At 36.2% G+C, this 27,365-nt stretch overlaps 1 protein-coding gene across 4 annotated transcripts in view; it reads left to right on the top strand.

Annotated features, from left to right (window-relative positions):
• Positions 1-27,365, top strand: part of Agbl4 (ATP/GTP binding protein like 4) — a 1,213,327-nt gene that overhangs the window by 744,696 nt on the left and 441,266 nt on the right. The window lies entirely within an intron of this gene.

Genomic DNA, 27,365 nt, shown 5'->3' with positions numbered 1-27,365 from the left:
GAATTTCTAGTTTTAAGTTTTTGAAGAATCCCCATACTGATTTCCATAATGGTTGCACTAGTTTACATTACCACTGAAAATGTAGAAGGGTTTCTTTTACTCTATAGCCTTGACAGCATTTGTTATTATTTGATTTATTGATGATAGCCATTCTTTTTGGAGTAAGATGAAATCTTAGTGTTGCTTTAATTTGCATTTTTCTAATGGCCAAATATGGTGAATATTTTTTCTTGCATTTATTGACCATTTATTGTCCATTTGTATTTCTTCCTTTGAGAAACATCTATTCACTTTTTGATTACTCTTTTATTGGGGAAATTTTTTTTGTTGTTGGTATAGAGATAGAACTCAGGACCTTGCATTTGCGAGGCAGGCAGTGGAACCACGGAGCTAAATCCCTGGCCTGAGGTCTAAATTTTGATTCTTTATGTCTTTTAAATATTAGTTCTCTTTCTGAGGAATAGCTAGCAAAAATGTTGTTCCTACTCTGTAGGTTGTCTCTTAATTCTGTTTTTTTTTTCCTCTTACTGTGCAGATTTTTAAACATTTCATATTATACCATTACGTTTTTGTTGGATGGCACTGGGCAGCAGCATTCATCATACTTTTGATCACAACTCATAAAGACACTCACAAAAAAGACTTCTAGAACTGCTTCAGTAAGCACCAAGAACAATGGAAGAGCCTATTTGTTCAGATTGAGGGGGTATTTTTAGGAAGATTAATAGTAAATGTGTCTTTTACTGTAGTCTTTTTTTAAATTTAAACATTCATTGTATATTTCAATCATAACTTGTATATTTTTCTGTTACATTTTAAATTCCTTGAGAATGGGACCTCTGATTTGTTCATTGCTATAATACTATTACTTAGAGTAATGTTCATCAATTAGTAAATAATAAATAATTGTAGATTTACCTTCCTGTCAAGGTCCTTAATATAATGAGAGATTAACATGTGAATATTGGCTACATAGTATGATTTGTTTTATAACAGAAGGTATAGCCCAGGGATTGTAAAACGCCCCAAAAGGTACATTCACAAACTGGAGATAACTAAGGAAGAGAAACTGGAGCTAAAATTTAAAGAATAAATTGGTTTTAGCCAGGTAAAAAATGGAGGAGGAAGAGAAAGCATGGCAGAACCTCTTCCTCTGCATTTCTTTTCTCTGAGCTTCTCCCTCCTTGTTTGTCCACCGAAGTTTGGACCCAAATGATTTCTAAAGGTGCCTTCTACCATCTGTGAAAATTTTTATGCTAAATAATCCCATATTTTTGTCAGAAGAGTAAATGAACTAGTCTTATCAAGATAATGAAAGGCAGAATCACTGCCCTTAAACTAAATTTCCCCTGGGACACTCTTCTGTACTGACCTCTCAGGCTAGTGTGGCAAGCAGCAATGAGGTATCGATGCCTCCTCCTCCTCACCTGCCCAGTCCTATGCCTAGGAATACCTCTGTGAAGAGCTATGAAGGCCTTCTAAATTGAATTCCTTTGGCCCTTATCTAACACTTTATTGAGAGGCTGAAGATTTTTTTAACTTCAGAAGGCAGCACAGCATCATTTGTCCCAACTGTAAGCTCTCAGTATTGACCAACAGAATGGTAGCAAAGTGAATGTTTGCTTCTAAAGAGAAACTACTCAAGGCACTCTGCTTGCTACCTTTTTTATTTTTTTTTCAGCTTTAATTGAGTTTATTGGTACTTTTTAGAGATACAGTACAGTTACATTCATTGTTGGGATCTTGTACCTCTACATGACAGGTCTTGCTATCTGAAGAGAGAGTTGATTTGTCTTTTCCTGCTTTGTTTGTGCTGCTGATCTTATACTATGGCTTTGAAATATTCTCTTCCCAAAGTGAGAAAACTTAGACCCTCCCTACTCTGTTTATACAGGCACACAGTCCACACATATGCATGAAGGATCTTCCATGTGGCAGACACTGTTTTAAGTAATGAGTATAAGAATAGAAATCAGACATAGTCCCTGTTCACAAGGCACTCACTAGTTTCGTGAAGAGCAAAGAAACACATATAGTTATGCATCAGCTTATTACTTAGAAATGTGGAAAAGGTATTCCCTTATCCAGTAAATTACACAGTTATTTCTAAAAAGTCCCTCTCCTCAAGTAGCTTAGACTCATTTTCCAAAGATCTTACAAACAGGTTCCCTTTGAGATGTATGTTTGCAGAATTCAGAAGATATACATATTTTGTCTCCTAGGAAAGGGAATGAGGAAAGCCTTATAGTGGAGGCAATATTTTAGTTAAATTTTGAAAAATAAGCAGACTATTAATAAAATTGTTTTGAGGCATAGTAGGGAAGGAAAAGCATGAGGAAAATGTAAGACTTTTCTGGGTGGAGTGCTCAATGTGAGAAAAACTCAGACATAAAATAGCTGGTGTGTTCATGGAATCAAGTTAGGACTTCTGGGATATACATATTTTTGTCTTGGATCCTGAAACCTTTCTAAACTAACGTATTAGTTGTAGTTTTTTGTAGATTCAATCTGGTATTTTTCACATATATTGGATTTGTTTTATTGTAACAAAATATGACCTATGTTATTAAATGTTCTGGATGCACTTGAGAAATATGTACTCTCCATATTGTTGAGTGAAGTGTTCTATAAACATCAGTAAGATCATATTGCTTGTCAATATTATTTAAATCTATCTCCTTTCTGACTTTCTATCTATGTATAGTATCATCAAGAGAGGAGTTTTGAAATTTGACCATAGTTATGAATTTGCTCAATTCTGTCAATTTATCCCCAAGTTTTGGTATTAGATGCATCAATACTTGGGAATATTATATCTTCTTAATGAATTAATCTTTTTACCTTTATTAAGTCACTCTCTTCATCCCTGTGCCCTAAAGTTTACTGAGCCTAATATTGATATAGGCATTCAAGGCTATAAAGTGTGGTAAGAAATTGATGAATGTTTAAATTTTGAAAAACTTATTATTGAAAAATATACATTGCCATTTATCCCCTTCAAAATACTTCACTTGTTTAGAATACACATCCCATTGCTTTTGACATTTTCTGAAGCAGTTCTAGAAGACCTCTTTCATGACTGTCATTAGTTGTCCTGTTGTGGCTGCCTCAATGTCCTGAATCTACTCCAAACATTTACCTTTTGTAGTTATTTTGACTTTGGGGAAGAGGGAGAAGTCACCTGGTGCCAGATCCAGTGACTAAGGTGGATGAGGATACATTTTAATGGTCTTATGAAACTGCTTTCTGTTGGATAACACTCAGCAGGTGTATTCACTTTTCTTTAAATCATACCGCATAAAAATACTAAAAAAATAGAATTGGTATCATTTATTTGTGTCAAAATATTACATATTCCCATTCTTTCACTTGAAATCTATTGTATCTTTATGTTTTAAGGCAATTTATTATAGCTAGCATATAGTTTGACCATGTTTTCTTAACCTATCTGGCAAGTGCTTTTTTCATTACACTGTATACACTGCTTACATTTAACATGATTATTATATGATTAAATTTAAATCAATCATTTCAGTATTTCTTTTTTTTGGCCTTTCTGTTTTGGCTTTTTAGGAAATATACTTCTGTCTTGTTTGGAGTGTTGAGAGTATTCTTTCTACCTGATGTACTTCTGTTTGTTTGTCTGTTTGTTTTGGCTTTTTGAGACAGAGTCTCACTATGTAGTTGAGATTAACCTGGAACTCACTATGTAGCCCAGGCTGGTCTTGAACTCACAATGATCCTCCTGCCTCAGCCTCCCAAGTGCTGGGATTACAGGTGTGCACCACCATGCCCAGTTTACCTGATGGACTTCTTTTAATGCTTCTCAGAGTCTGGGTATCCTCATAATAATTAAGGTATGCAAAACATGCATACTTATTTTTAGCTGTTGGTGTCCATAAAACCTTAATTTTACCTTAGTTTTGAGACTTTTGCTAGGTATAGAATTCTATCTTGAAAGTTTTTTTCTTTCAGGACTTCAAAGATGTTGCTTTACCATCATCTTACTTACTTTGTTTTTATGCATAAATTTGTTTTCATCCTTATCTTTCTTTCTCTTTACACATGGTTTTCCTCCTCTGTCTCTTTTTATGTTTCCTCTTTATTGCTGGTTTTGAATGGTTTTATTATCATGCACTGTGTTTTATTTTTCTTCATGTTTCTTATGTTTGGGGTTCATTGATTTTTCTTGGATCAGCAGGTTTGTGATATTTATTAAATCTGGAAAAAATTTTACATATTGTATCTTCATACATTTTTTTTTCTGCCCATCCACACTCCTTTCCAGGAATTCCATTTCTACGTATAACAGATGACTCAAGTTGTCTCATTCATGTTGTGTTAACTGGGGAGATGGTGTTTTTCTGTTTGAATCGTTTTTATTGTTATGTTGCTGTGTTTCAACGTCATTACTCTTTCCATTTGCAATATCTACTTTGCTATTATTAGTGTAGTGTTTATCTCTAGAAGTTCATTTGGAATTTTTAAAGTTTCTTTCATGTCTCTTCATAACCTTTGGTACACAATTATAATAACAGTTTCGTTCCCTCATTTTTATAAGGTTGATTTGTATCAGTTCTGCACCTACTTTCTCCTTATTATAGGATACTTACATTATCCTGCTTGTTTACATGCTTGTTTTTAAATTATATGGCCGATATTTACTGGATGGCCAAATTTTACCCTGTTGGGAAATGTATATTTCCATATTTCTATAAACGTTCTTAAGCTTTGTTCTGGGATACAGTTGTGTTACTTGGAAATAGTTTTGTTTTTTCAAGTCTTGATTTTAAATTTATTTGAGGCTAAAGCAGTATTTGCTCAACCTAATTATTTGCCATTACTGAACTAAGTCCCTTTTGTGTGATTTTACCCAATTCCTTGTGAATTATGAAATTTCCAGTTTAGCTGGTCCATGTTTTCCCCCAAATAAAACCTACCTGGAAAATAATCAGCCTGGAAAACTAGAGTTCAAAAATGCCAGCCCCAGTCCATCCTATCTTCACCTTACCTGCTTTAGAGAGTTCCACAGTAAGAGAATAGTAAGCTTTTGGCAGATCGCCACAGTGTTTTTTTCTTGTCAGCTCTATCCTCCCCAGTTCTGAGAATTGTGAACTTCTGTCTCTCCAGACTTTGTTTTTCCCCTCAACTCAGGGAGTGCACCAGCCTCTGTTGTGCCTAAAACTCCTAAAGCATAAGCTGGAACAATCCTAGGGTTCAGCACATTATTTTCCCATCTCATAGTGATCCCTGATTTTTTTCTTGCCTTATACTCAATGTTTTGCAAATTAGTTTTTATATATTTCCTTTATATTTAATTTTTGGTTGTTGTAAATGGGAGAGTAAATCCAATTTCTGTTACTGTTTTAGCCAGAAGTGGAAGACCTCAACCATTCTTTATCATGGCATTTCAAGCCCTTCTGATTGGAACTTTGGTTACTTCTTTATCCTCAACACCCTGTACTCCCTCATGCTCATTTCCCATCCTGAAATACTGCATATGCTACACTGTGGTAAATTTCTGAGTCCCTCGACCTATGAGCATTTCCCCATTCACTCTTGCCTTCTAACTTCTCCTCATCCTTCCAGAGTTCAGACATTACACCCCTACTTGTTTAAACTTCCACTGCTAGATTAGGTCATGAATCTTGATCTATCAGAATTTTTTAAAGTGTCAAGTTGTGATTTATGGAAACATAGGCATCGTGAGATAGTAGAAATTTGTTTGGAAAATGTTAGTTTAAACCATGTTAAGCAATTTTTTTTCAGTTCAATTCTTTTTAGAATCTAAAGTGCATTGTGATTTTCTTAAAGAAGGGGTATGTTAGACCTGAGAAAAAAGAAGCTCAGAAAGACTTTTTTTTGGTAAAACAAAAACATCCTCACTGAGGCTCCACTGGGCAATGGGTAGAGGAGGATGTGTCAGGGCTTCCCTGTGGGTCTCTGTGGGATCATAGAGTTCAAAGAAGCAGAAAGAAGGCAGTTTTCCTAGTCCTCAGCCTGCCTCCAGGTTACTGTGTGACACTGGCCAAATTATTTCCCCATTCTAAATCTTTTCTCCATGTCTCAAAAATGGGAGGTTGCTAGGCTTATGAAGTTTGACTTTCCAGCCTCCTAATCCAAGTTTGCACCAACCTTCTCTGAGCTCTTTTTGTGGTAAATTCCTGTAGCTTCAGAACTCATCCTGCCAATCATGCCGTTGTATGTTTTCTCCTAAATGAGCCAGATAAAAGTCTTGCCTCAGCTCCAATACTTTTCCTCTATAAATCTTCCTTACTATATTCCTTGGTTTTGAAACTTACCCAAGGAGCCTTTCTATACCCTTTCTTTTATCTCTTTCCACACTTATACGGTTAGCGCTGTTGGTTGTAGCTATTTATACCTCTTTGACATCTCTTGAATGACTACCTTTACTATCTACCCTTAAAAATATAGATATCATTATGATTCTTTCTCGTGATAGTTGAGGAAACTGGGGCAAGGAGATTAATTTGTTTACCCAGGGACTGACAACTAGTAAATGACTGAACTGTGGCCATAAATTAAATTCTAATATATACTTTTTTCCTACCTGCAAATTGAATGAGTAAATGAATGAATGTATAAATAAATTTTATGAAATCTAAATAAATTTTTAACATTTCCACATTATTTTACTTGACAGAAACCTATGTTTTTTTCTCCCATAATGTTGCTTTCTTACATTGTGCAACAATGATGTTTAACTCTATAAAAATGAGCAAGGTCCAAATGTCCCCTGTGGGATGAATGTCAGTGAGGTCTTACAAATATCTCTGTTCGTGCTGAGTAGTTCCCCTAGAATCTCCTTGTCCTTGTTTCCCTTTGAGTAGCTGTAAACCCGGCAGCAGTGCCAAGCCAAAACCTAACAGAACAGACTGTTCTCAACCTCTTCTTCTCAGCCCTCTTGGTGGTTGCTATTTGCATCATTTTTTTATCCATAATTGGGACAATTTATCTAGATGACAACATAAGTGGAACTGTAGTTTTTTTAAAAGTGTTACACTGTGTTTGGCCTTCATGTGAGTATTAAGGAAAAGGGAGTTAAATTTTTATTATTACACTGAAAGTTTCAATCTGAAGAATGTCATTTTTGATGAGTGACTTGATTCCAAAATAATATTATATGAATGATCATACTTATTTTAAAAACATACACATACAGTGGAGAGAAATTCATTTGTTTTCATTTTGTCCTTCTCCAGTATAGCTCCAGTCTAATTACAAACTTGGTACCACAGCCTTTTCATCTGGTCCCTGTTCATCTATCTCTCCAGTCTTATATCCTCTTTCTTCTCCTCTTGTACTTTACCCTCTAGCCCTAGTGAACTGTTTATTGGATCCCAGATATACCTCTGTATTTTTTTCCTTCTGCCATCTTTTCTACCTGGAAGGTTATTCATCACTTATTTGCCTAAGGAACCCTTTATCACTCTTCAAAATCTTGATCAGATATCAGTTCTTCTGTAGAGTCTCCCTTGATTCCAACTGTCATACCAGTATAAAACTGGTCATTCTTCTCTGGGCTGACACTGTTTTTATTGCATCTATCACACTGTATTATATTGGTTGGACTGTATTTTTATCTTCTTGTATTGCTAGGACTAAATACAGATCTCAACACATTTCTGTAGTTCAAGAAATCTTTATAACTAAATTCTGAGCCAAATTAGTAAAGTTCTTTGCATTTCAGACCAAAAGAGACTGTGGAATATATTCAGAGGAACTGCTTTGTCTACTGGAAATAAAGAAAATTAAGGCCCAGAACAATTATTAATTTGCCCAAGGTTACATTGTATAGTTGATGATATTTGTCCATTGTTGGCTAAGTCCTTTTTTCCCAAATTGTGAAGTGTATGTAACATTACTTATTATAAGCATTTTAATGTTTTTCCAAATTCTATCCTAACATAGAGTCTAAGAACATGAACTCTGGCACCAGATGTCATGAGTTTGAACTCTAATTGTGCCATTCACTGTTGAGAAATTTATACAGAGTACAAACATTTTTTTTTGTTTCTCAGTTTTCTCCTCTAGGCAATAAGAATGTTGACAGAACCCATCTCATAGAGTTTTGTGAGAAATAAATGAATTATACACATAACATCCTTAAAACATTTGTATAGTACACAGAATGCACTTGGTAAATGCTCCTTATCATATGCAGAAATAGTGATAGGAAAGAATCAAGGTTACTTTAGATTTCAATACAAGAAAATAGGAAACATAAGAAGAAAACCAGTATTCAGGTCTCATAACATTGCACAGATGTTTAGGTGGATTCTGGTGTTGTCATGTCCATGCTTAAAGAAAATCAAATGAATCCTAAGGAGATTGAGTGAGTTTAACCATATTTTCTCTCGTTGAACATTCATACCACTGGTAATAATAGGACCAATGTGTAGACATTTCTAGGGTTCATATTTCTGTGAGGTAATCTTTCTAATAACCTGAGCTGTCTTGCTTTGAAACAGTCTACCCAGGAAACTAATGAGCTCCCAACATTTGATGCCCTCAAGTAGAGTTCTATCAGCCACTTACGGGATCAGATATTATAAAAGGTTCAAACATAGGATGGTTGAAGCAGATAGACCTCAAAATTACTTTCAGATCTTTCTGTATTCTTAAATGTGTTTTATTTTATATAAATAAAGTTTAAAACATCTGTTTCCTTAAAATTATGACTCTTTAATTCCACTGAATTAACTGTTAGTCCCATGGATTATGTTCACCAGAAATCTGGCTATCCATTTTATGACAATACCTTTGGAGCCTGTTGTGATTTTTTTCCCATATTAAGCATCAAACTAAAAAGTAACTTCTGAGGGACTTTACTGAATGCTCTCATAGCTCCTCTCTGTGTCTATATTTTTAGCTCCTATAGCCATTTAAGTTGAACATAATTAGAAGAAAACAATAGCTAAAATCAAAAATCAGCATCTCAGCATTTTGCAAAGAATGGATGGGGCTGGAAAGAAATAGCTGCCCACTGATACACTTATATTTAGAATCTACCTGGGGACAGTCTGACAGAGAGCTAAGTTTGGCTTAGTTGAAGAGATGGAAAAAATCACAGACACAATTTTTACCACCTTCATGACTAATAATGTATTTTCTAACTATACATATGAGAAACATTCACTGTATAGAAACTAATTAGAACTTTTATACAAAATTGTCCAGTGCCATAAACATTTGCAATTGTCATTCAATCTTTACAACCAATTAAGTAATAGTAATAATACTTCTTCTCCTGAAAGATTAAGCCCTCGGGAAAACAACCACGTTGTAGAGCCCCCAAATGTCCTCCACCCTTCCTTCCTTCCATGGCCTCTTTGTATCAACCTTTCAAGCAAATAACTGGATGGATGGATAAGGAGACTGACCTACATCCAAAGAATATATTATTTTGTCAAACTGATTATTTGGAAGCTCCTCTAGAGAAGATTTTCTTTGGTTAGCATTCCAGTAGAATCTAAAATGTTCACACTTTTCCATTCGCAATAATTTCATTATCATAACTCTTGCCCAGGTCTCTTCAGTAAGACTGTTTCAATCCTGTTCATTCCAAGTCCCCGATCATCTATCCAAATTGTTAGGCCATAGATGAGTGAAGGCATATACTTATTGCCCTCTCTCTAGTCAAGTAAATTGGGCATACGTGTATCACTTGACGTTCTGATCAGCAGAAAGCTTTTCTTTCATTATTGCCTTCCAGGGGTATCTCCGATTTGAGAACTGTGAGACTATAGCAATCTACTTCTGATTGATGTCAGCATGTGATTCCGAATTGTTTATAAACCAGACCTAAGTTTTCTATTCTTTAGTCAGTTCCATATACTTTTCTGTAAGACCATAGTGTGAACTAAAGGATATGAAAGCAACACTTCAGGAAGAGTTGATATAGGAAACCAAGCCACTTGTTCATACAATTTATTTGTGTGTTCAACACTGTACATATAGTGTTATATATCTCTTGCATAATTTTCACTTGCTGGTGAAAAATAGGCTCCATCTTTTTCTTAAGTTTATTGGTACATTTTCATTATACAGTAGAGTTACATTCATTATAGGGGTCTTGTACCTTTACATGGCTTATCTCGGTTCTTATGTTTCCCCATTCCCCAGCCTTCCCTTCACTCCCTCCACCCTTCCTTGTTTATGAAGACATTGTTTCCATGTTTTTCCTTTTCACATATTTTTTCTTTTCCTTTTTTCCCTTTCCCCTACCTCTCCCATTTCCTCTACTCTTTTAGACCTTTTCTTCCTATCACACAACATCAATTATACATTTTGATCCTTATTTACACTTTTAGTTTTTCACACCAGAGAAATTATTTGGTATACACATGTGTTTAGACCTTTTCTTCCTATCACACAACATCAATTATACATTTTGATCCTTATTTACACTTTTAGTTTTTCACACCAGAGAAATTATTTGGTATTTACACATGTGTGTCTTATTAATTTCACTTAAGATTATGGCCTCAATGTGCATCCACTTAGCTATAAATACCTCTAGTTTCTCATTCTTTATGGCTGAAGTAGTACTCCATTTTACTTTTAAAAATCCTCTTTACCCAGCCTCCAGTTGACAGGCAATTGGGCTGTTTCCAAATTTTAGCTATTACAAATTGTGCCGCTATAAAAATGGGTGAAATAGACTCCATCTTATGATTGGCAGATCATTGATGCCCTGTCCTACTGGGCAGCTCAGGTCACATGAACACTTGCTACCCTGGAGTCAACTTTTCAATCTTTGTTGAGGTTTGTTACACAGCTAGGAGCTGCTTCTCAAAAGAGCAGGTTTTCTCTTAATTCCAGGAATTTTCTCTGTGGCTCTCTTACTAGAGCTTGTCATAGACTTCATGCAGCAGCCCTGTTCACTTTAGATCTCTTGAATCATAATATAAAAATGCCAGAACAACTTTCAAGTTTATATCTATTACAGAGTTTCTCCTGTTGTGGATTCTGGTTGAAACTGGCAGCAATACAGATTACTCACTAAGTGGCCAGAATAACACTGTCAACTATAAAACGTGTTATTTCCAAAATCAGAGAGACCCACCTATCATTGTGCTTAATTTTCAGTAAAAATGGAGAAACTTCTTTTTCACTTTGAAGGGGATGTTCAAAAATACTCTAGATCCCAACATATCTTGAAGTATTAATGAAATAGGCTCCTGGATTTTTATGAAATTAATCTCTCACCTTTAGTCACTTTCTATATTTTCTAAAGTATCTATAGTGTTTGCAAGTTACTCATGATAATGTAGTTATCAACATAATATATCATTGGGAGGGTATGCAGGATGTCAAGATGATAAGATCATTACAGGCTAGATTATGATGAAAAGCAGGAAGATTGAAATGGTTCTGCAAAAAAAAACAAAAGGAATCATAAGCTATTATCTCTATAAGGTAAAAATAACTGCTTGCGGTAGTCATTAAAAACTGATGAAAGTGTTTACCTGATCAATAGCTTATACAAAGTACAATGAATTGTATCACTATGGCAACTTGCAGTTACCACCCATTTATAGCATTTATAGACATCCTCCAAAATTTACTCACTTCTCTGGCCAAATAAGTTAGAAGAAATGATCAGAATGTCTTCAGATGGAATTAGTTTTTGGTTCATAAATCTTCCCACTAATAAATTTTTAAAGATAGGATTTATGAGGATCTATGCAGACTTGACTGTTGATGAAATATAGAATATGGCATTTCCTATCACTGTGTTCCTATCTTCTCTTCAGGTCTTTAACTAAAGGCTAAATTGCACAATCTTGCCAGGCACATTTCCAGTGCGGCAGCCATCAGGATATTCCTCATGCAAGAATTCCTCATTACAGTCACAAAGGCTGTGAAGAAGTCCACTGTTATGTTTTTACTGAGCCACACTTTCCATGGGCTGCTGCCAAGAAAGGCGGAGCTTAGCTGAGATATTACATTTGTCCTGCTCCTGGTTAATTGGGGGATTGTCTGACATGCAAATTTGACCCAAGGACTCCCTGTTGACTTTATCAATATTTCCTTAGAACTATACTGTCCTTTCCTTCTTTCTTTTACTGGAGTACCTATGTCGCCCCAACAGCAATCCCAGCCTCCCACTGGTCTGTCCCTGTTTTCTTTCACAGGCATTTCTCTTACTCGATTTACTGTGCATATATACTTTTTGATGTCACATTCTTGGAGCACCTAGATCCACACACCTAGTCTATCAAGTACTAAGATGAAATCTCTAACTTTAACTCATAGTAATATTTTCTCTAGAACACATTAAATGAGCAGGGAAGCATACAAGAACCCATACCAACTATTGCTGACACTGCTTTCAGAATTCTGTGTGTGTGTGTGTGTGTGTGTGTATGTGTGTGTCCTTGCCTACATTAGTTTGCATGTGAGGATGACAGCTGACAGTTCCTAGAAAATAATATACTTACTAGTTACCCTTGATTTCTTCCTTTGATGTTCCCTGAGAGGTTAAATTGCTGATATGTGTGATATCAATAACTGTATCTGGGGGAGAGAATATTGCTTAGATACTGAGGAAAGAAGTATTCTGGGTGCCTCAAATAGTAATAATATTAATGAAATAGAGGCGTGGCTGTCAGTTTCAGCTCTTGAGTCCCAGAGATCGTGTTCTGGAGAGTAGGTGGATTTTTATTACCTTCTTTTTGGTAGAAACACCTGTTCTATTTCTCTAGGCAAAATTTAAGTAGATTACTAACTTCTTTCTTAAATGCAGCTCTGGAAGTAGTAGTTTTCAGAAGTAACTTGAAGTTTTTGGAAATAGATTGTCATTCTAATTGTAGATATTATAAGTTACTGTTATTTCTTTATTCTTCCTATTTATTAGAAAGTCAGAAGAGGCTGCAATAGGAAAATTCACCCTAAAATCTATTATTTTTATAGTTAATTGACCAGGAAATAGATTGAAATGTTATAAAAATAGCTTCATCTGTGTCTAGTTTTCTGTGCCATATTTTAAATAGAAAGCTCTGCATTTTGAAATTGCAGCCATGAGTAGTTCGGAGACTATAGTGCAAGAACTTAATGGGTTCTTTTTTTTTTTTTTTTTTTTTTTTAAAAAAATTTCTTGAGGATTTCTCAAGCATCACACTGCTAGCTTTTATTCTGTAGTACAGACCCCCAAACACACACACACACACACACACACACACACACAAAATAGATTACAGTTGGAGTTAGGTATCTGGGCCACATACATGAACTTGGTAATGGTATATTTTAGTATTACATGAAATAAGAGTCTTCTAGTTGTTCTTGATGCAGCTTCTTACTGCATAATAGATAGTATCTGTCCCCCTCAAAACAAAACAAAACAAACAAAAACAAAAAAATCCTCCCTTCCAATGCAATACTTTTGATTTGCAATACTTTAGTTTTAAAATAATGTTCTTCCCAGAAATAAGCAATTCTTTTTAACCTTTATCACTGTTCTTGTACATAGATGAAGCATCTTGAATGTGTCTTCAGGCTGAGCTTTTCCTGTTTAGACACAGGTACAAAGTAGAGGTTTATGAATCAGATTCCAGTTATGCCATAGGAAAATTGTGTAACCCCAAGCAAATCATTTAACCACTTTCTGCACTTAAAGAAGATGCAGTGATTCACTATAAAAAGGTTTCTGTGAGAGTGATGTGAAAGAACATCTATAAAGAGTACCAGGCAGCATCTAGAACAGAGCAGGCATACTAAAGCGAGGTAAAAATAAGACAGTTCAGCCCTGTTCCCATCTATGTACTGAGACTGAAACCAGGAACATATCTGAGTCCTCCTTGTACTGACTCACACAATATTCTATTTTACTATTTTTCCTTGTACTTACTATTTGAGACGATATAAATGAACTAAATCCATACTCCCACTTAGACCATTTTGCTTTTTGTCTTTCACTCAGTACAGCTTTTGTTAATTAAACCAAGTTTATAAACTTGTCATGATAAAAAAGCACCTTGGTGTAAAATGGAAGGTTAAAGTTAGGAAGATGCTTAGAGACTATCAAATCCAAACTCTCTATTTTAAAATTAGGAAACTGGTATACAAGAAAGGGAGTGACTGACCCGTGGTCAGGCAAGAAGAAAGCACAAACACAGCCCTTGATCATCGTTTTCTCAGTGCCCAAGTCTTCTGAAGCATAGAATTCTCTACATGTGGAGAATCAATAGGCAGAGAGGCATGCTGTCCCTGTCCCCTAGGTTTCCACAGTGGGGACACACTGAGTAGTATTCATGGAGTGTATATATAAAAGAATATACAATACCATCACATCGCAAATCTATTGATTGATCTTAGGTGGGTCATCTAACCTTTTTGAGTGTCCATTTCTTCATCTATAAAATGACTAATACAGTCTTCCTGTTGAATATTAGCACTGTGCTTGAGACATGGTGTTTACTAAGGCACCTATAATCACGTAATCTTTACACAACTTTTACTCTAGATTACTGTGTTCCACCTCTATTCTTCAGTAAAGGACAGAGAGGCCTAAGATTTTTCTGCTGGCAGTGGCATATAAGACCTCTTGATACCTGGCATTGTGCTTGTTCTACAGCTCCACATGTACACAGCAGAAAGGTCTTGCTAGACTACCCCAAATAGTATGCAACTGCAAAGTGCTTTCTGTCTGAGGACTGTCAAAATACTCTCCCTATGAGAAACTAAATAAATAGTTTTCTGAAACCTTTCAGATTTTTTAATAAGTCAAAATACACTTTTCTGACAGCATAATTGCTTTTCATAGTGGGGCCTTAAATCTGCACTATAAAAGAATAATGCAACAGTAGATCATTCGTGAAAACTTAATGAAAATGGAGTTAGGGAACCTCAGAGTCACTAGACCTTGAAATTCACTTTCAGAAACTAATTTGCAGTAAATGCATGAGAAACATATTTAGACATGATAAACTTCCAGGCTGGTTCCAGGCAGGTGTGGAAGTTTATCTTGATTAACTTCTTTGTTTTAATTAATGCCAAAGAGCAAAGTGTGAGGATCTGGCCTTCTGTCAGCGGAGCCATTTTGAAAGAAATTATCAAGCATTTCTGTTCTGGATCAATTCAGAAGGACTGCTGTGTTGTGAAGGGTTCTGTAAGGCCTTACAGAACACCATATTTGCTTCTTTCCTTTCTGGTGCTGACTTCATTGGTAACTAACAATAACTCCACTGCTTACTTACAGGTGGTTTACTATAGTGGGTAAGTGTACAGGTAGGGAGTCAGACACCTGGCTCAAATCACTTTCAAGCTGTATGATCTCAGGCAAATAATTTAACTTTCCTGTGCCTTAGTCTCTGTATCTAGAAAGCAGGGATAATAATCATTCTTAAAGAGCTATCTTAATCAATAAATGAATTAATAAAAATAGTATATTTGGAATCTGCCTGCACTGTTGTTATTTTACCAATCATTTTGCAGAAATAGGTAAAAAACCTAATAAACATCTTTCTCTTGAGCCATCATGACATGAGGAAGATATCACTATCTCCATTTTAAGGAAGAGGAACCCAGTTGTAAATTTTAATTGATCTATTTAATGAATAGAAGAAAACTGACCTGTGATATTGGTTCCTTTTGTTTAGAATTTGGTTCATGAATATCTGCATAGCCTCTCCTGAGGAGGGCTTACAAGTTCCTGAAATTTTGATATCTTTGTTCAAACTTACTAGCAGTTTTTCCTATAGCAGTGAAATTACCACTCTCCTAAACAAGCATAGTGTCCAAGTTGATTTGTTTGCTCCCATTCCTTTAAAATTCTCACATTTCAAAGGTTAGGTACTACTTGCTACTATTTTCTGTTCTTAAAGTCTCAGGGCCTATTTTTGAAATGCTAAGAGTTTTTATTTTTTCCTTTGGCTTGGGAGAAGACATCTCTCAGTCAGTAGCAATCCATATAAAGTGACCCAAAATGAATTTAAAGTGTTGATTGGAGCCTGAAATCCAAAGGTTCTGCCTCATGAGGCTGAGATTTGGGTCATCCAGGAGAATGAGCCAAAAAAGAGCAACATTGCAGCCATTTGTTCTGAAAGTAAGATGTATCCAAATAGACCATTAATTCTCTTGATGAAAAGAAAACCTCCTAAGAGGTACACAAAGTAAGAATGATACCCAGGAAATAGTTTATCCTATGTCTGGAAGTTATTACACCTGGATCTGGAAGGCTGATCCACAGTATATCCCTAGGCTGATTTTTTTTTTTTCTGCATTTTAGCTTCTGCAACTCTAAAAAAGAAGGCTTTGAACCAGGGAAGTTATTTCAAAGTTTTTAAAAGAAAAGAAATAAACACAGTCCAACAAAATGTCATGTTAGTATGAAACTAGTCAAAGAAGAGCTTTTCAGGTGGAAGTAAAAGGTAGCAGAGCTAGACCCCTTCTGTGGAGGAGATGCAGAGGTTTTTTTTTTCCCCCCTTGCCTCCTCTCTCTCCTCCCCTTCGCCCCATGCTGTTCTCCCTTCCCACCCCTCCCCCTCCACTTCCTTCTCTCTCCCACTTTGGTTATTATGGTTATTGAGAAATAAGTAAGACTTAGATATGATATAGGATTTCCCAGTCTGGAAACAGGCTCTGGGCTGGCTCTAGATACTGAAGGTTGCTGCTGCTTGTCTAGCTATCACTCTTTGGGCATCGAGAAGCTGAGGATAAATGTTTGGCTGTTGAATTTGTATGGTTGAGGTCCCTTCTTTGGCTCAACAAGGTAGGATATTCTGACCTAAAGCCTTAAGAAAGAGAAGAAGAAAAGGAAGGAAGGAAGGAAGGAAGGAAGGAAGGAAGGAAGGAAGGAAGGAAAACTACTAATATTTGAATACTTTTCCTCTTTTCTAAATATTTTGCAGATATTTATTCATATTGATTCATTTAATTTTTATAAATCTCCATGAGGCAAGTAAAATATTTTATTTTTACTACAAAGATGAAGAAATTGAAGATTTTTTAAACTATCTTTGCAGAGATTTAAGGGTAATAAAGTAGTCAGTGAAGTACCAGGAAGAATTGTGGTATATATAGTCTCTGATGAAGGGGACTTCAGAGATTATATTTCAGATAAATAAAGTGTACTGAGGAAACAGGTAGGCAGAGAAATACCACGAGCCAAGGACCAGAGTACTAACCATGCATAAGAAACTAGAATATAAGGACCGATCTGATTGTGTTATAGTATTAGCCAGTATGAAAAAAAATTGCCTCATGTAGAACAAGTATATGCAAAGTTCCCAATTTGGTAAAACAGAGAATTTGGAAAGAATTAGAAAAATCTCTGGAAGGGGGGAGGGACCACATGTCTGGGCTGGTGTTTATTTAATTTTATGCTACAAGATTCTATATTTTCTGGAAAACCAACAAGACACATGTTTGAATTTAGCTTTTTAAATTGCAAAGTTAAGTATATGTTATTTTGAATTCTGAGTCCAAACATTTGCTTGGTATTTTCCACACATCTTCGCTCCAATTGGAGTACATCAAAGCCCGGTTTCTCTTGATGCTAGGCAGGCTTGCTGCTAAATGCCGTCTGGTTTTCTTAAAATGCCACCATGAGGACGGTGTTGCAGGCATTTTAAAAACAATAGAATTGACTTTAGCTGGAAGAACGTGGTAGAAGATTTGAAATACCAAGGGAGAGGCAGTGTACCTGTATCCTAGTACAAGCTCTGCTGTGAACCTATTTGAATAAGTCCTTCTCCCTCGAGGCCTCAGTTTCTTCATGTGCAGAATGAATAGTTTAGACATCTTAGGAGTTATATAAAATAGGTGACGGACAGTTAGATAACGATATTCAAAGATGCACTGATTTCAAACATTTCAATCTCTACCTAAGCCCCAATTATCTCTAGTCTGTTAAGATACTTCTCTCCTAACAAATTCTTCACTTTTGTCTCCCTGCAGTCTATGCAATACAAAGCAGCCAGCTTGCTACTTTAAAAATAAGATGACAATTTCACTTCCCCATTAGCAAGCTTTCAATTACATAATATGTATCTAGAACAAAATCCAGAGTTTTTACTAAATGGCTGCAGAGGCCTCACGTGACCTGGTGCCCAAGTTGCTGTCTGAGTTTATTGCCTACTAGTCAGTCTGCTTCAGCACTTTGGCTTTCCTATTATTCCTTTGACCCCTGAGAACATTTTTTTTTCTTTGAGTCATTCCTATTCCCTCTGACAGGGAGATTTTTGATCCCAGAGTTTTACAGATCTTTCAAATAATTAAAACAAAGACCGCCAAAGCAAAAACCTTAAAACAAACAAAAAAGCAATAAAGTTGAGTCCACTACCTTGCATGGCAAAGAAGACATGGCAAACAGAAGTGTTTCCCTAAGTATGAATTAATAGCTCTTTGAGATCAATAGCTATACTTTTTTTTTCATATCTATAGTCTCGTAACACATAGACTAACACATTACCTACAGTAAGTTAATCAGTGCCTTAGGCTTTCCTTTCACCTAAGGTCAGCTGCCTTCTAGTCTATGTCTGTGTCATGCCAGCTCACCATTGTACATTCTGTTCCTTTTTCTGCGCAAGACCTGCCTTCATACCCATTATGCCCACTTATCTATTACAATTCCAAAGAACATCCCCTCTAGGAAGCAGTATCTCAGAATGTTTATGCTTTCTACTAGTTCTGAATCTTTTTATCTAGTATACCCTCAATAGAGCATTTATACAAATGTGCAGTGCTGTGATTATTCAGCTACTTATTAATAGCTTCTTGTCTTGAAAATAGGGGATTATGAAATAATGATGATCATTTTACAAAATTTTAATGCTTGGCACATTGTCATACAACAAATATTGATTTGAGTTTCTGAGTAAGTGTAGAAAACTTAAATGAATGAATGAATGAGGTGATGAGGGTGAGGCAGCGCAATTCTGACAATGATGGTCACAGTGATAAGTATTCACTGGTAACTTCCCATCCTGTGGAATCAATAAACAGAATTAAAGACTGAAAAACAAGGGAATGCAGTGGATTTCTGAAACACTGCACAGTGAGTTTTCTGCTATTGCACTTTATTCAGTAGAAAATTCTACCAAAAATGAAGAGATAGTTTTGTGTGTGTGTGTGTGTGTGTGTGTGTGTGTGTGTTCTTTTTAGTGCTAAAGCCCCTTTAGAAAACAACACGTTTTAAACCAAACATGAAAACATCAGTTCCTTCTTGCAGTTGGCCTTGTTGGACTTGTTAAAGTAAGCGCTGGTGGTCTGACAAGAAGATTCTTCCCTTACCCACCATGTGTCTTAATTGAATTCAGCTATAATAAACAAGGCATGCAGGCTATAGCATTGGTAAAATTTTTCTGCATGGTATATAGCAGGGTAATAAAATTCATGCTGTTGTGTAAGATGCCTTTAAACATTCAGAATCCAGAGATGAGTGATGATTACAACCCTCTTCTATTCCTAACTGACTCCTGGATTAAAAAAAAAAAAATCTCTTGCAGCCTTTGCCCAAAGTCACTTATTACTTCTATTATAAATTGAAAACATTTTTTCTGCTATAAAATTCCTCATGATGAATTGTACCATAGGCATTAGAGGCTTTTTTCCATCGTTTTCTTCTTGATGAGCTGGCAAAATAAAGAGAATAAAACGGATATATTCTTTTCTTTTGGAGAAATCCAATCTCTGCAAATGACCCCCTTAAGACTCTCAATGACTGTTTATATGGATTCTGATCTTAAAAAATCATCCAACTTGGGGGCTTGGGTGTGTATATTATCGTGTAGTTAGTTTATTATTGAGCAATAGTCTGAAAGTGATTTTGAGAATGACTTCATTAGCAGAAGTACAGAAAGCACCCCTTAAGTGATTTGAACAAGGAAATTGAAAGGGAATGTAGGATTTGTATTTAAAACAATGCTAAGTTGGACCCCTTTTACAATGTATCATACCTTATTCCCTGAACAGATATACAATGGATTGCCAACATTCCATCTTCTTTTTAATTAATCACACATTTATAATAGGAGAAAACTTAGGCTGATATTCATTCTAAATACTAAGTTGTAGGAACTGTGCAAGACATGCTTCTTGTATAAAATCTTCATTAGAATTCTGCAATTAAAATAGGTTCACTTTACAAATAAGGAAAAGGAAAGGATCAGAGCATTTGAGTAACTTGTCTAAAATAACACAGCTAGTTAAAAATGAAGACAGGTTTACAAATAAGATCTGTTTTCTCTTGAAAATAACTAAAATCTTTCTGCTATAGTGTACTGCCTCCTAAGTACGATACACTGTCAAGGACCAAGAGATCCCAACTAATGGTTTATTTTAATATTAAGTGATTATTATTTTTGGTATTTAAGTCTGTCATGACAATCTGAGCTGTATATTCATAAGCTCTCAAAATGGGTATAAACAGGCAGATGTAAGGTTTACAGTAAAAGAAGCCAAAGGACCCTGCTAATTTTATCTTTGTCACCAAATTGCATCACCTTTATCAAACAGTGACCAAAAACTGTATGGGATTGTCTGTTCATATGTCTGTCTCCTCGCCAAATAATGCACTTGAGTTCTGGGGATCTGGTCTGAATAATTAGATAGTCATCTGGTATAAAATGGACAAATGGATGGATGGATAAATTTAAAGTAGAGAGACTGAAACTTTGAGAATAGTAGAATTGAAGGGATGAGCAAATTAAGAAGAACCACTCAAGAAGATTGAGATAAGTAGTCAGAAGAGGAGAAAGGAAACATGGAGAGAGGGATGCCTATGAAGTCAAAGTGGAGAGAATGCTTAAAAGTATAAATACCAAAATAATGTTAAATAAATGAAGTGAAGACTAGGAAGATGAAGGAACTGGGGAAGTGGAAGTATTATTTTAGACAACTATATAATGGCAAATGTGTGAAGTAAAGAGAAAATGTATTCACTTAGGAAAAATATTAAAAAGGGGAGATTTTTGTGGAGCTATGAGATAAGTATATTCTGGATCTTCATAGGAAAAGCAAAGGATAAAGGAAGAGGTGGAAAACATGAACTCTGGCACAGCTATCAAGCTTCTCAGTGGTACCCTGATATTTTGTACATGTACAGAGTTCAGGCTTCTAGTAATGAGACCCCTGAGCATTGTCCACCTAGGTTGTGCTCTTAGCATTTAACCAAAGGGTCTGTGTTTCATACAGCTTTTGAAAGACACACAATGCTTAGGCATCTCCTACGGGAATATAACTATGAAGTCTGTCCCTGAACATCAGGAAGAAAAATAAATCTCTTATTATTATCAAAAATAAGAGCCCATGCTTGCTAGTAAAATACTTCTCATTCTTGTGATTGAGAATTGATGAAATCATCTTTGGATGTGTAACCAAGTGTTTGTCTTCTTCCAAGTTGTCAACATAAAACAAGAGGCAAACAAGTGCCTCTCTCTCTCTCTCTCTCTCTCTCTCTCTCCCCAACCCCAAGCGCGTGCATGTGGGATGTGTGTGTGTGTGCACCTGGGTGTCTGTTTGGGATTTAATTATCTGGGTAATTGTTTTAATTAGTCACCATTCTAAAAGCATTACTCCAGTTTAGTTATATAAACTCAAATTGTCAGGAACTAAGAGGTACTATGATGAAGAATGGCAAAATAGTGCTACATATGAGTGTATGGCCCAGGAAATCTGACTAAAACCAAGTTACCTTTATGGTGAATTTTGTCAAGGCAACCTTTCTCTCCTGAGTTTCACCTCAGATAAAATGCCTGATTTAGGACCTGGCAAACAACAACATACACTTCATTTATAATTTTAAATGTATATAAGTATATATATATATATATATATATTTACACACACATACACACACACACACACATACACACTTTGGAGGGGCAGTTTGGTATAGAGGGAAGAACCACAAAATAATAAAAAGAATTTGCAGTAGAAAATTATACTAGCTATTACTTATATGACCTTGGACAAGTCACTGAACTTATAAAATAGAGGCCTTTATATCTATTTGTAGAAGAAATGTGAAGATGAACAAAATTTGCATGAAGGGGCTGATATCTGGTACATAGTAGACATTTAGTAAAGTGTCCTTTATATCAATGGCATTATTTCTGTGTCCATGATCTCAATTAGCACTTACACTAATTCTGTAGGATTCAAGAGTAGAAATTATTATTCCCATTCTGAACCTTATAGAAGAGTGAGAATGTGGTGCACAGATTTAGACAAACCAAGGAGTAGACATTGTTCAGAGATTAGGCATGTGGGTAAGCCTCCCTTGTCTAAGAAAAGCAGATGGCACGATAGACTCAGATATGGCCGCAGGATCAGTTCTAACTGGAGTCAGTCCTAAGTTAGAGTTTGCAGGTATAAAACATTTCTTGTTCAGCTCTTTCTAGATAGAACTATCACCCTGTTGTTTATACTCTTCCTGACACATACCCTGGTCCACAGGATCTGTGCCTGGCCTACTGTTTCATCTGCTCCAACTCCCCAATTTGATCGTCAATTTCTGGGGGCTTTTCTGATTTATATCTGAATCTAGTTTACTACTGTAGTCTCAGCATTAAAGCAGAATATTTTGTTGCCTAATACCTTCCACAAAGCCTGGAACATAGTAAATAGTGAATGTTCAGTGAATGAATGAATGAATAAATGAATCAAATAAAGTGACATATACAAAAGGACTTTGTAAACTATAAGATGCCATTTGTAAGTATGTGGTTATCAACAATGATTATTACTAAATCAGCCAATGAGCTTAGACCTTAGTCTCTTATTCAGTCCTCTAAGCATTCAGGGCACAAATTGGCCATGTGGTGAGCCCCAGAGGCACAGGCTGTCAGAAGGGATACTGTGAGGTCATTTATTTCCCCTTCTCTGAAAATCTCTAGTAAAGATCTCATCTTTCATGCCACCTGAAACCCCTGTGGGAGTTCCTAGGAATATCATACAGAATACTGGGCCCGCCTGGGAGCCATTATCCTGCATGTGATGACAGGTTTAAAAAAACAACATGATTTGTACACATTCCCAGCTGTCATTGAAGCTGCTGCTTTAATGGATTAATTAGCTGTCTGTGTTTTGGTGCTTTTATTGTCAGCTGGGCTGCTCAGCTGATCATAGGATTCCATAGCTATTCAGAGTGGCAAACAGTATGATAAAACTAATAATAACAGGTAATATTAATTAATAGCCTACAACATGCTAGATAGTATTTAAGCACCTTAAATGGATAGTTTTTTCCTTGTAACAGTCTTATAAGGCGCATACTATTATTGTTCGTACTTTACAACTGGAAGTAGTGGGCAAAATCAAGATTAAAATGCATAATACTTAACTCCAGAATCTGTGAGCTGAATCAGTTACATATGGCCAATGTACAAATGAATAAACAGAGGTCCAGTGTTACTCATAATTTGATTAAACATAAATCCACCTCACTCCATTCTGCACTACTCCATTGCTCCCAAGTGCAGGCCTGTGCAGAAAGTCAAGCAGTTCTGTGCTTTGGTAGGTAGCAGGACCTCAGCACTGAGATGCTATGACTTCTGAGAGAAAGGCAGAACTCCAATTCCACAAAGATTTTCACACTGGGTACTGGTGAGGATGTAAACCCAAGGAAAAGGAGAGATCTAATTCTCTAGTTATATGAAGAGAAGCACAACGACCAGTGATATCCTAAGTCACTGAGCAAGTGCTATTTATATTCTGCTTCCTCTCCCAACACTAGCTCTTCTCCTTTCCAACTCATTAAGCAAAAAGGTAGAAAAATGCATGAGCATTGAGTGCTTATTATTTTAAAGCATTCCTACCATATAAATTCTGGTGACCTTCTAAACAACACTGCAAATTAGACAACATTAGTAGTTCAGTGTTAAAGAAATTGAAGTTAAGAGAAGTAATGTGCCCCAAGTTACAAAGTCGCTGAGTATCTGGGTTGTGATTTTAATTCATGTCTGTTGTACTTAGTAAAACTAGTAAAGACTTGTTGGATGAACGAATGAATGAATGAATGGAGATAACAAGATTAAGGATCTTTCAAGTTCCCTCAAATCCCTTTTTAGGGTGAATAATGGCTGTGTTTCCTGACACTGGCTGTACATTGGTATACTTAAGAGCCTCTAAAAATGCAGATTGCCTGCCTCCTCCTCCCTTTAACCAGAATCCATGCCAGGACTTGGTATTTTTTAAATGCCCTAGATTATCTTCAGATATAGCCAGGGTTGAAGTTCACAGGTCTTAGAAAATCTAGAATTTTCTCCCAGGGACCTGGATATGCAGAGATTGTAAATGGCTGTCAAATTGCTCCTGCTCTTAAGTAAAGTGGGCTGTAGAACAGGGACCCAGGCATCCTAAGCCTCTGTATAAAGTTTGAGCTGTACTGACAGACATTGTTCTGGCTTTTGTTGTCACTTGGTGGAAATATAGCGTATTTCCCTTCCTCTCTTGACTCTTGCTGGCCTCCTAGTCCTGAACTTTTCGATACAAATCCTTCCCTCTTTCTGATAGCAACACCATCCAGTAATGCTGGGAGCCTCCTGGGATGGATGCCTCAGTTAACCCCTCCTAAACTCTCCCAACCCCTCCCTATGTTCGCTATACCCTATAGTCCTCTTCATGACTGGCATTTCAGGGGCTGGCTGCCACTTTCATAATTTATAGCCCAGAAACAAGCTCTCAAGAATCTTGTCTCCTATCCAATTTTTAATGGTGACTTTGAACTACCATTTTACTACCAATTCCTTTTACCTGGCCCCTCCTCTGTGCTGCTGCAGTGCTCTAGTAATTCTACCAGAGCTAAATATTCTATGTTACTGACAACATGTATTCACAGCCACTCACCAGTCTTGGGTCTGTCCAAAGCAGAGAACCACAGTACATTGTTCTGTCTCTGTTCCCATTTTCCAAATCAAGATGGCATAAAATTGGTATTGGTGAGTATAGGTGATAAATATTTGAACAGTGAAGCATATGACAAAGGTCCCATAGCTATTATTTTATATGTGTCCTATAGCAGCTAGGAGAGTATTCAGAAATTTATATCCACATTTCATAGAAGAAGCATCTAGTGAGTGTGAGGCTTATCTACTAATATATTGGAAAGCAAGTGTGTTCTACGTCAGCATTCATCATCATGATGTAATAACAGGAGTTTTAACGAAATTGACCACTCATACTTACACAGATTGCATTCTTCCTTTGGCTTTAGGAAAACAATTCTTAAATTCTCTTTACAGATTTGTTTTGCTGGTTCTCTTTCATTTCTTCTATCTCTATGTATTGAAGGGTCCCGGAATTTGTTTTTTCAACTCATTTCTCCATAAGTATTACTTCCTTAATGTTTTCATCTAGTCACATAGCTTAGAATGCCATATACCAGCTGATGACTCTGTTTGGACCTCTTTCCTGCAACCCAGAATAATATGCTTGATTGCTGATCCAAAATCTTGGCTTGGATACCTCATCAGCATATGAAATATACCTTGTCCAAAATTAAATAAAATTTTGAATCCTTAAAGTTACTTTGCCCATGACCTCCCTCATTTCTGGAATCTCTCTTTGTTGTCTAACATCCAGTTTACTAATATATTGTCTTGATTCTGTGATCAAATATATCCATATTCCTAATCACTCTCATCACATTCATCTCTACCTTTTCATTCCAAACCATTATGTCCCCTCTGGATTCTTGGAATAGCCTGTAGTCTTAGTAAATTTCCTGTCATTGTGCCATAACATCCTACACCTGCAATTTAAAGGATGAGAGGTTAATTTTAGCTCACCATGTCTGTGGGTTCAGTCCATGGCTGAATGGCTGTAAGGGAGAAATGGCCTGGTAGAATGCCCTCAGTGTTATGGTTTGTGTCTAGAAATTCCCTCAATGCCTCATGTGGTCATAGAGCTTTTTCAGAGGTGGCTCAATTTAGAGTATTTGGTGTTGGAATTGATTCACAGTACAATGCTAGGCTCAAAGGCACTAGGTTTAAGGTGTGAGTGCTACCCACACTAGGAGTCTGGATAAAAGGGGCAGAAAGATGCTGCTAAAGACCCTTGTTGTGTTTGCTGTCTTCTGTGTGCAATGAACTCTTCCTCCTCTTCTATGCCTCTCTGCCATGTGCCACTCTTCCTTGGAACCAGCCAACTATGGACTGAAACCTCTACAAATTGTGAGCTAAATCAGCCTTTCCCCCTTTAACTTTGGGTGTTGGGTATTTTGTCTCAGTTATAAAATAAAAACAACTAAGACACGTAGTGATGCCTCTTTTGCCCAGGCCCCAACTTTAAATGTTTTGGGAGACATTTCATATCTAAATCATAACAACTCCTACCTAGTAGACTTTACCCTTGTTTTTCCTGTTCTTCTCTGTATACATTCACAGCAACTTATTTTACACTTGTGCAGAGTTATCCTTCCTAAATTAAAATCATATCCTGACAGTTCTCTGCACAGAACTGCCCTTCAAGGGCTTCCCATTTCCCCCAAATCAAAACAAACAAAAAACACAAAGTCCTTTCATGATGGTCTACAAAGTTCAACATACTCTTTCTTGTTATGTTCCACCTCTCTGCCCTACTCTTTATCACTCTTTCTCTCGATCATGCTACTTTAGCCACTTTTCTCTTTGCTGTTTTGTGTACTCTCCAAGCATATTCTTGCTTCAAAGATGTTCAAAATTACTGTTCCTTACCTAGTATACTTCCCTTGTTACTCTCATCTATCACTTCTTCTCTTCCTTTAAATCTCTGCTTAAATATCACCTTATCTATAATGCTTTTCCTGACCATATAAGATTTACAAGGCCATCCTACCTTAGCATTCTCTGTTCCCCTGCTTTGTTTCTCCAGCTGACATCTGCAGATATCAGATGTCAGATGGAGAAATTTTTATTAAAGTATGAATTCTTAAAATTCTAGACCACTGTCACTGCTTTGTTCATTGAAATATTTCTGATTCCTAAAATAATGCTTGGAGTGTAAGACGCTCTCAAATAAATGGTTAATTCATTAATTCAGCAAATATTTATTGAGCATTTACTATGATAACAAATACTATCATTTGAAGGTCATCTATGACTTAGAAAGCTTATGAAGTTCTTATATTTTATTATATGTTTTTGCCATGCAATCTATGAAAAGTAGTATTAATATCCCCAATTCATGCATGAAAATATTTAAGTTCAGGAAAGGAAAAGGTTTTGGTTAAAATTATAAGAGCCATAGTGTTCAATTCACGTTTTGTCATTCACATATCTTCCTATTCTATATATGTGCCTCTGCTATGAAGTAATACTAATTTTGAAATGATATTTGATCATTTCTATGCCCCAGACCACGAGTATGGTTCTAGGGGCTATTGTTCATGAAAAGAAAGTTCTGTCCTCAAGGAACTC

Source organism: Fukomys damarensis, unplaced genomic scaffold, assembly GCF_012274545.1.
Source record: "Fukomys damarensis isolate Sample0158 unplaced genomic scaffold, DMR_v1.0_HiC HiC_scaffold_23, whole genome shotgun sequence".
Lineage (NCBI taxonomy): Eukaryota > Metazoa > Chordata > Mammalia > Rodentia > Bathyergidae > Fukomys > Fukomys damarensis.
Note: the sequence above shows the minus strand (reverse complement) of the source record. Positions and strands in the feature narration are given on the sequence as shown.